This window comes from Papaver somniferum, chromosome 9 (genome assembly GCF_003573695.1).
Source record: "Papaver somniferum cultivar HN1 chromosome 9, ASM357369v1, whole genome shotgun sequence".
In the NCBI taxonomy this organism is placed as follows: Eukaryota; Viridiplantae; Streptophyta; class Magnoliopsida; order Ranunculales; family Papaveraceae; genus Papaver; species Papaver somniferum.
The window spans coordinates 83,082,212-83,093,698 of NC_039366.1; positions in this window are offsets into that span (position 1 = coordinate 83,082,212).

Below are 11,487 nucleotides of genomic sequence, written 5' to 3' on the forward strand. Positions count from 1 at the left end.
CTATTGTGTTTTAGGTTACTTTCCTTCTAATGTAGATCTCCTTGTGTAGTCACAAGTAGTGGTAACCAGTAGTTTCTTTCAGAAACTCTTGTTCTGAGTTTGTCGCAGTAGTGCTTGCTTTTCAGCAGTGGTGTTGTTCACCTCATCATAGTTGTGGAATTCAAAAGTCGTTTGAAGTGGTATATCCTTTCTAAAGTCGATTATCGTTTCTCTTTCAGAATCATTAGTTTCATAATCTAGCATTATAGACAATATAAATATCATCATCAAACTTAGTGAAACCGCCGAATCAAATCGGTTGTTTTGATATGTGTGTAATTGCAACAACAGAAATGGAAAGTTTTCCCTCTCTTTCAAAATTCAAAAAATTATTAACTCACTCTTCCTGGAAAATCAGCATGAAAGTATTCTAATGCATTCGTTTTGAAAACTTGATGATCATGTTTATACCCAAACCTTTTATAAACCCATTAGATATCCCCCCAACCCTTAGAACCCAAACAACCTCAATTTGTCTTCTGAAACCTCTTGCCCCGAAGAAATATCTACATTGAATATGGATACGAAAAGAAATAATCTAGTTGACAGCCTATCTTTAATGATGCAATCGACAAGTATTGGCTTGAGTTTTGTCAGATCAATTAGAAGAACTATTGCAACTGCACAACTGGTGAATGATGCTGCAACATAATAGTTTTATAATCTGTTAGGGAATATCATATCCAAAACACCATTGGATCATGATGATGATATCAGAAAAGAAATCAACATTCATCGAAAGAGTTACATAAAATATGAGATCATTTACAAAGGAACGGATCTCTTTGTTTTTAGATTTCAACAAAAAGAAAATTATAACAATGTCATGAACAAAGCTTCGGGTTCTATTTAAAAGGACAACCCTCAAATTCTGATTAAAGACCGTAAATTTACACATCAGAGACACCAAATCTGATGTATTAAATTAAGAAATCTTGAACGAGCAACTTGTGAATGATATCTGTAATATTGTGTGAAGAGTTATATCGGAAGGATGGAGGAGACATCCAAGAGGACATGTTTCAAATACCAATCTCTTAAAGATCCGTTGAGAATAAGAGGATGAATTGATACTAGAAGACTGGGGCGAGGTGGGAGGTGGGGGGAGCGGATTTGGGTGATATATCACTTTGAAATGCATCCTTATAAAATCTGTAAGAAACGTTTTATCATTGGTATTTCATACTGAGCAAAGATGGTTTCAACGTTATTTCTTTTTGCTTTAAATGGAAGTTGTAAAAATCAACTGGGTACTTAGGAATACAATATATATTTTCTCAGTGTTCTGACGAACACATCGATGATATACTGATTCATTATGCTTTTTCGAGTGCCTTTCCGAGACTTTTCCTTTATTTTTAGGGAGCATGTTGTTTTCTCCCCCATATGATGATGAGAATTATGACAACCCATCATATTGTGGTTGAAATTTTAAGGACCTAACAACGTCCATGCATTTTTCCACAAATGTTAGAAACAGTATCATTCACTTTTGGAGCAAGTGTTGAACCTGTAGGATGATTTTCATGATTCCTAACCACAATTCTTTGTTTAATTCAAAAATTAATAGATAAGATATGAGCTCGAAATACTTTGTAAAGTTTCGCTCTCTATATTGATATTAAAACAATATATTTGAAGCATAAAAAGTGGACCACGTCTTTTTAAAAAGGTCAAAATCATTTATAGTTTATCTGCATAACTTCAGACGAAAAGTAATTTGAAAAGATGTTGAATCGTATGCACTTACACTCTTGAAGTCTTGCGGACGAATGTGCATCCCCTTATACCTTGCACGAGGAAAAATCATTATTTCCAAATGATATTTAGCTTTGTCCACAAATTGGACAGATATTCAGTGTAAGATATTGAGACTTTAAGGCCTTGTCAAGGTGATAACGGGGAAATAATAAGCCTTGGAGCGATCCGTGGATTATTATTTATTGGCAAGGGCAACTGTGTTCTCCAAAGATTTGGCAGTAAGTTTCACTTTGGTGTTGAAAATCCAGGACACATAATTTTTTCCATTTATGTTTAGGGTCATAAAGTCCAGCTTAGAGACATTGAACATTGTTTGACAAAATTAGTACATCAATATAAAACGATAATCATGTAAATAATAAATAAATACACGTATAAAAAGACTAAAGTAATGCTTACTTGAATAGTAAAGAACAACTAATTAAAGTGTCGACACAAATAAACACTAAAACTCTAAGTACATGGACAATATAATAATAATACATTAATGGATGTATGGAAAGAATTGTATAGAAGGGAAAGAAAAAAAAGAGGAAAATTTTGACTGACACACTCAAAAAAGAGTCCAGTTAAATTGCTCCCATATTTTAGAAATGATTTGTTCTAGCCCCTTTTCCCTTAAATCAGAGTCTAAGCCAAAATTTGGGCCCACTTTTATTACTTAAAAGACTTCAATGTCCCTTACTCTATAACTCACTATTGTACCCCTAGTTAATCAAAACTACTAGCTCAATCTCAAGAAGAAAATGAAAGGCAATGATATAAATGAGAAATGAAGTTGCCACGTATGTTGATCTATGTAGAAGAAACAAACAAAGTTTCATCTTCCCACCTTTATGTCACATTGTGTCTGCTTCTCTCAAGAAAATGAAACGTGTGAATTTTCCAAAAGTAATATTTCTCACCTTTATCTTGCAGCTCTCCCGATCGAAAAATATATATTTAAACAATTTACTTACGGGATCGATTAACAGTATTGATGGAGAATCATGAATATAAGTAAGCTCTGACTTTTAAATAAATCTTCAACGATATTTTTTTTTCGTATTTGGAGAAAACCCATCTTGTGTTTTACTTGTTTTTTTGTTAATAAAGGTGTTTTTTTTCCTGCTTCTATTTGTGTTAGTTAAAATAAGTCTGTGTGTTCATCTTGTTTTAGAAAGGGGTGAAAACTTATTTGCATACTAGATTTGTGTTTCAAAAGTGATCTTTTTGTAATCTTTTTGGTGTGTTGTCCATAAAGTGTTTCTTTATTTCGATTAACAACAATAAAAACAAAAATAATTGTAGTATTTGATCAATTTTTAAAATATTTACTAAGTTGATGTTGTTTAACTGAAATAAACTACAAAAATTGATTATTACTAGGGTTTTGGTTGTTTTCGATACTAGTATTTTTCGTCGATCATCTTATTCAAATGATGAAATTAGATTATTGTTGATGATTGTTTCCTTCAAATGCAAAAATTGAATGTTACCTTGTGTTACTACTTACTAGTCTTCATGATTATGCTCATTGTTGGGTATTAGATCATGTTATTGAAATTAATATGTATTTCATGCAATACCTTATTCATATTAGATCAATTTGTTAGACGTTTAAAATTGTCCATTCATTGATATTATCATTTAAATCAACTACTAACTTGTATTCGTTAGATATAAAACCAGTCATAATACACCAGTATTCGTCTTTCAATGGAGATGGTGGTAGTGGTAAAACCCAATTATGTGTAGGTGGATTTCAGATACAATAACTTATTTGTTGAATAAGAAATTTGTGTACCGAATGATACCATTATTTGAATCTAATAGGTATAAATCTTCGTTAGGGAAGTTTTGTTTTAGAAAGCTAAAATAGAAGCCATTCTGATGATCAGATACATATCGTGAATGTCAATCAAGATATGCAATTCTAAAATGATAATTTTTCAATGAATTGGCTAAGATTAATACCCATGGGAGGTAAGAAATGTTCATTTCATACCACTTGTTAATATAATTAGGGTTTGAAAAAATTGATAACCATCTTTTGTTAATGCATATGCATCTGAACATCGAATTTAGAGGAAGATAAATAAATATTTCAAAACAGATAAGTAACTATATATGAATCCGGATCTGAAGAAGATCCCGACAACATAGTTTTCTTCATCGTAAAAGTTGTCCTGCTAAGGCTGGAAGTGGAGAACGAGTAATGGCTTTGTTTAAGTGAATTGTGTTCGCAATTGTTATGTGCACTCAATCACTATGTCTACTTGTACAATGTTGATCTTTGGATGCTATTGTTATGAGAAAATGATTTGATTTAGTTAAAATTGATAGCAGTAATGGCTACATGTGTTTATAAAAAAAAATTGGTAATGGTTTCTTTATGGAGTAACCTTTAGTTTAATTTTGTCTCACTACTCTCTTGAAACACTAGAAAGACAGTTTTGTCTTATTTGGTTCTAAATAGTCAATTGCACTTCATAAATTTGGAAGTCTCATGTTCATACCGGTTGATGATGGTTTGTCCAAGTTTATTAGTATATTTTCACGGTATCGTTTTTTTTTATTTCTTTTATCTTGTACAATTTTCGTGCATGGTTTTTCTTTATATACTCGTCGTTTACTCTAAAATTTCGCTTCTTTTGAAAGTAATAATATTCAATTGACTTTTGGGTTTTTATTAGAAAAAATGACCATAATCATAATTCAATTAGTTCAATGTTACCTTGTATTACTCCTTTGTTAGGAGCTCTAAACAAAGCTCAATTAAACACAATCATGTAACAAAAAAAAGTGTTTTCATATATGCATTTTTGAGTTAGTATATCTACAATACTTTCATTCATTGTCTTGTAGAAATACAACATCTCATAATATTCAATTAGGGATCGATCGACACAGTTAGAAACACAGTTTCATATTCTCATCTTTATGTCCCACTATATTTGCTTCTCACAAGAAAATGAAACGCGTGAATCTACCCCAAAGTAGTTCACTTTCTTTCTCACCTTTATCTTGCAGCTCTCGCGATTGGAAAAACCTTTAAACAACTTACATCTGGGATCAATCAACAGTATTAAATGGACAATTATAAGTAATCTCTGACTTTTAACTAAATTTTTAAAACAATAATCGTATTTTGAGAAAACCATCTTAGATATTAGTTGTTTTTTGTCAATAAAGTTTTTTTTTCCAGAAGATGTATATGTTTTCGTTAGTTAAAATAAGTTGATGTGTCCGATCTTGTTTTAATTATTTTTGTTGCATATTAGACATGTGATTTAAAAGTATAATGCTTTTTGTGTCTTGTCCATAAAGTGTTTATTTGTTTCGATTAACAACAACAAAAAAACAAAAACAATTGTAATATTTGATCAATTTGTTTAATATTTACTGAGTTGATGTTGCTTTTGTTTGTTTAACAAAAATTTGGCTATTACCAGGGTTTTGATTGTTTTTTGATACTAGGATTTGTCATCGATCATCTTTTTCAAGTGATTAAATTAGATTATTTTTGACGATTATTTCCTTCAAATGCATAAATTGAATGTTATCTTATGTCACTACTTACTTGTCTTCATGATTATGCTCATTGTTCCTAACATAAAACTCAAAACTAAAGTGAATGTTACTACTTTCAAAGGAATGAAAATTTTAGCGTAAACGATGAGTGTATAAGAAAAAACATACACGAAACTATACATGATACAGAAAAGTCGATACCATAAAAATATACTAATAAACTTAGAAAAATCATCATAAACCAGTATGAACATGAGACTTCCTAATTTATGAAGTACAATTGGGTATCTGAAATTAAATAACATAAATCCATCTTCCTAGTATTTCAAGAGAGTAGTGAGACGAAATTAACTAAAGACCACTACATAAAGAAACTGTTACCCAAAACAATTTGTAAAAAACTGTAGTCATTATTGCTACGAATTTTAACTTAAGTCAAATCATTTTCTCATGACAATATCACCCAAATATCAACACCGTCCAAGTACATATAGTGACTGAATGCACATAACAATTCAGAACACAATTCAATTAAATAAAGTTAATAATACAAGTTAGTAGTTGATCTTGAAAAGGAGAGCGTACCAAGTACATCACAAAAATTTTGATGCGGCAACCTGTGTAAGGATAAAACCAAATACAATTGCAAGTAGATCTAATAAAAGATCCATGAACAATATGTATGTATAGTTTTTTTTTCTTTCCCATCTACAATCAATATGTCTAGACTTAAAACTGAAATTTTGATTGTGCAGAAGAGTTCTTGGATGGTCTAACAAATTTATAACCAAGATCGATCTAGTCGTATCCAAATCAAGAGGATCTGAATTATAACAAGTATGAAACTTATAATCTATCTTTCAAGATACAAATTCAACAAGAACGAGTCTTGTTTTTGATCTCAAATGATAAGGATTTAAACTATCTAGATTGATTACGTACTACTTGTGTTATTCCTATTATAAAAATAAAACAATATAACGTGGAAAAGAAAAAACACAAGACATAATAAATTTTGTTAAGGAGGAAAAATGCACCTACAGAAAACCTCGGAACCATTATAACATAATGTCGTAACTAGAAAAGATATCTTCATGGTAATTTCGAATTCCACAACTGCTTATGTGGAAAAAAAAAGCCTTCAACATCAAGAATAGAATACACGTTTGTTATAGAAAAATATACATCCAATTCCCATTGTTTAGTATCCTTAATATGAGATGTAGCAATTCTAAAGAAGATATCACCTAGCCGTTGAAGTAACAAAATAATCTATTCCAGCTCAATCTCATTTGTATTACTACTAAAACCAAAAATCCAAGCAAACGCCATCTCTCTCATAGTAACACATTTCTTCCTAGAATGTTTGTAATTGTAAGGAAAAATTGTTGCAGTGTGTTGACCTCAATCCACCTATCTTCGCATAAGATGATTTTGTTGTCATTGTTGACAGTAAATAAAGTGTTTTGTATCACAAGTTCTCTAGCTTTTGAAATTCCAACCCATAGACTACACCTAACTAATTTAATAGTAGATTTATGAAGAAGGGACCCATTTACCTCCAAAATTCTTCCAAATGATTTGCCTCTATAATGCTTTAACAGAATTTCTTAATGACCACACCACCTCTATTAATAGGAAACAAGTTTTAGCCTAAGCTACCTAACTCATTTTCTTAGTTGTATCTGAAGATCCCACAGGAAATTGCACATAACTCTTTAAATATCTTTTCTCACCGACACAACCATTTGAAACATAACTAAGTAATAAATAGGCAAACTTGCAATAACACTACTTAGCATTATGAACCTTTGACCTTTTGATAAATATCTTCTATTTAATGTTATAAGCTTTTGTTATATCTTCTGAATGGTGACATCTCAAACAACTTTACACTTTAATTCACTTCTCATTGGAATCCCCAAATAATATTAAATCATCTGCAAAATGCAAGTGATTAATAATAGTACCAGTAGAGAGACTCTAAAACTAACAGGAAAATCATTAACATCATCTCTATTGCTAATCAAAGGAAAGACTTCAACAATCATGATAAAAAAGAAAAGAAAAGAAAAGATAGGGTCCCATGTCTGATTTCTTTCTGACTTCTAAACAAGTGAGTAGCCTCTCCATTTATCAGAATACAAAATCTTGCAGATGAAGTGTACCGGTTTATCCATCTTCTCCAGACGATGTAAAAAACAAATCTTTAAAACACCATGTTAATTCGATTCCAGTAAATATTATCAAAGGCTTCTTCGAAATCCACCTTATACACAATATATGATTTCCCTCTCTCTCCCTTGAATGAATCATCCTTGTAATAAGGATACCATCATCTCATGGACAAAAGCATCCTGGAAGTCAAAAATAATTGAAAGAACCACCATCTTCGGCCTTTCAGCTAAAAGTGTAGAGATGATTTTATATACCCCTCCAATCAAATTTAAGGGCCTGCAATTGTTGAGAGAAATAGTTTCACCACATTTTGGAATTAGTTTTAAGCTAGTAAAATTTAGTCTCCATTCAAGAGAAAATAAAAGACTCAAATTCCTAAATAACTAACATTAAATCGTTGATAGGATTTCGGGATTTCTTATATATAATAACCGCAACCGCACGGTGTCTAACTAGTAGACAGAGGCAAGTACGGGTCGAACCCACAGGAAGCGGTGGAATTACCGTAATCAATATCTCTAATAAATTAGGGATAATTAGTGTTTGATACTCAGGTTTTGAACAACACTAGGCTTTGGTCTAACATTTGTCCAACGTTAGGGCTTGGTATCTGGACTGGACGTTGACCTGCGTTGACCAGGTTAAGTCCTAAATTATGTTTATTAATTATCAATGAATTTTTTATAAATATAGTTATTTAGCGAGATTACAATTATACCCTTCATTCTACTTATATTTTACACAACAACCATTGAACACTAACCCTAATCTTTCACCTTCTCCTCTTTCTCCTAATCCTTGCCGCCGACTCTCGGTTCAATCTTTTACAAATTTAATTCATCAAAATTAACAAATCCAAATTCACAGAAAACCTGTTGAAAAGCTTGAAAAAAATCCACCTCAAGTCTTTTGGATCATCTTCCATCAGTCATAGCCATCAACAAAATCAGTGACAGCAGATTCATCTTCTTCATCTCATGACCACAGACGCAGCTACAGAAAATCATCTTCTCTGTCTTAATTTTTCAATCAGATTGAACCACGGAAAAATCCTAAGTTCATTTCAAATGGAAACACAAATTCGAACCCATTATTCAAAACAAAGAATCATCAGAACCCATAATCACCTTCTTGTTTTTCAATTGCAGCTACAAATCGAAACCCTAATTTCATTTACCTATTCAATCACCACCATCACAACACAGAAAACTTGATTCAAAGTGAACCCGTGTCTTGATTCGTCCTCTGCAGCGACTTTATCTCAGATTCGTTTAGAAAGGGAAAGTGAAGCTTAATCAATCAACACGAGATCAACCCACAAGCCATTAAAGAAAGTTATACACGATCTGATCAATCTGACTCTACAAGGAAATAATCAAGACGAGATCAACCCCACAAGCCATAACGTTACTACACTCGAAATTGAATCTAATTTCTTCTGGAACTTTTAACTTGAGGAATCTAATAATGAACCATTCAAATTGTTATACGAAACATCTGGTGATTTCAGAGAATGAATACGAGAAGTTGATTTTTTCGGGTTATCAGAGAAAACACGGTGAAGAAAGAGGTGGCTGAGTTTTAGGGTATCTCTTTGGGGAAGAATACTTACCTAAACACAGTGAAGCAATGATAGTCCTTCAATGATCTTAACCAACTAAATGTTTTTAGTCTTTTCTTTTTTCAACTGTTGGATGATAGACCCTGTTCAAGGCTAGATTTGTAAACTCGGTATATTTACCTTTTTTTATTTTACAAAATTAATTAAAGTTTGGTCATAGACAGTCAACGTGGGTCAACGTCCAGTCCAGGTACCAAGCCCTAACGCTGGAAAAATGTTAGACCAAAGCCTAGTGTTGGTCCAAACCTGAGTACCAAACACCAATTATCCCTATAAATTAACCAGGAAAAATAATTTTGGATTTTTAGATTTATAAAAACAAAGAAATAAAACTGAACTAATAGAACGAATTCAATGAGAAAGACGGTAACCAGGGTTTGTAGTATCCACCACTATTTCTATTCAATTATTGAAATGAAACATAATTCATGAATATTTAATTATCATTCGTTCTATCGACATCACCTATTATATTTATTAGAATCGCAAATATCACTGGGACATCCTAAGCATGACACATCAAAAGATTTAACCAAAGCATGCACCATCAAATTGTGTTAGTGAGAAATTTATATGAAACTAAATTTAGGTCCTCAAATAATACCTGGCTATTCTAAGCATACCCAATCAAAGGATTTAACCCGAGCATAGAATATCAAATAAGCATACAAATATATTTTCGATCCTAACAATTATGCACAAAGGTATACAAAACCGGTGAAGCGACAACCCATATTTCGATTAATCAATAAATAAGATCATGAAATTAATTTATTCAAATTAAAATAGCCTCAAAACAATATATGTTTCCAATCAAAGTGGTCTAATGCCAAAGAGGGGTTTCAACACAAACCCTAATTATAAAGTTATAGCAAGACGTGATTATGGGTTTCTCAAAACCCATGAAAAATAATAGCAAAAGAAAATAAGAAATCAGATTAAACCCTTGTCACCGAATCGTCTCTTCTCCCTTCAAATCTCTTGTTCTTGTGCTCTTGCCTTCACGGCTCTTCCTTCTTCTCTGTTCTCAGTAGCCGCAACTTTTAGTTGTCGGAACTCCCCCCCAAACTCTCTGTGGCCGGACTCTGTTGATTTATCTATATCGTGTTGCTGCGAAACATCAGACCTAGCAACTCTCCGTCAAAGCCCAGTCCAAACACCACCAACAAATTTCTAAATCCAGACCCATTTAAAGTCCAACAACTCCCTCCTAAAACCGACCATGCACCTTATGTCCGTCTCCGGCCAGAACTGAACTTCATCACCACTGTCCATCTACTCCGCCAATTTATTCGCAGCATCATTCTAACTATAGCCATCATCCTCCGTCTGAGACATTAAACCCACCACCTTCTTTCTGTTGGCAGCTTCATGTCTTGATAATGCTGTATACGATGGATAATTGCAGCTTGAAAGAATGAGCACCATGAAGAATGATTGTAGCAGCAGCTGCTCAGACTTCTTCTCTATAGCCATCGCTTCCATCAATCTTTCTCCTTCTTCTGTCATGTATACACATCTTCACAAACAGCTCCATTCTCATCCAAGATTAGAATTCAAAGGACTTTGAATCCAATGATTCATCAGCTCAACTTGAGAATATAAACACTACCACTGGCAACAGCTCGTGCAACTACTCCAAATATAAAAACACAGAACCCTGACTTCGCCGTTGTTTGCTGCCATTTACGACCAAGCTGTATAGGACCCTCTCCAGTCACAGCTCCTCCATTTATTTGCTCCATCCACTGCACAGACTCCATCTCCATTCGAACAAACAACTCCAAAAGTCAGCCAGATACACATAACCTTCTCCATCGATGCACTTACTGCTTCCCATTAGTTATTCCCTGTACAAAAGAGCTGCCTGCAAGGGACCTGCCTTACCCAGACCAATCTGAAACTGAAGTTCCATGCTCAGAACCACACTTTGTTGCTGCCAAAATTACTTTCAGTCGAGACCAAGAATTCGGAGTACAAACCAGCCATCACCCTGCTCAGTTCTCGTCTACGTTCTGCAATTCATTTCCAAAGAAACCAAACCTTGTTGCTGTCACCACTTCCACCACCAGTTCGAGCTCAAAACCTCAACATCATTGAAACACATACGGCAATTCCTAGCTCCAGGCCAACTCCATTTCGCTTCGCAGCTGTTCATTTTTTCTCTCAAATATGAACCCAATTCCAGGCCACATCTTCACTTACTTCCAGCTTCCTTTGTTTGCTGCCTACTGCTTTCAATCAAACACTAATCTCTCCGTTGATGGTGGTTTTTAGTTCAGGGCTAAAATTGTAAAACCCTATATTTTTAATGCGCCATCATTCTGCAAAGAGACAGAGCCATTTAAAAGTGATGAGTGCCCAACCTCTTTTCT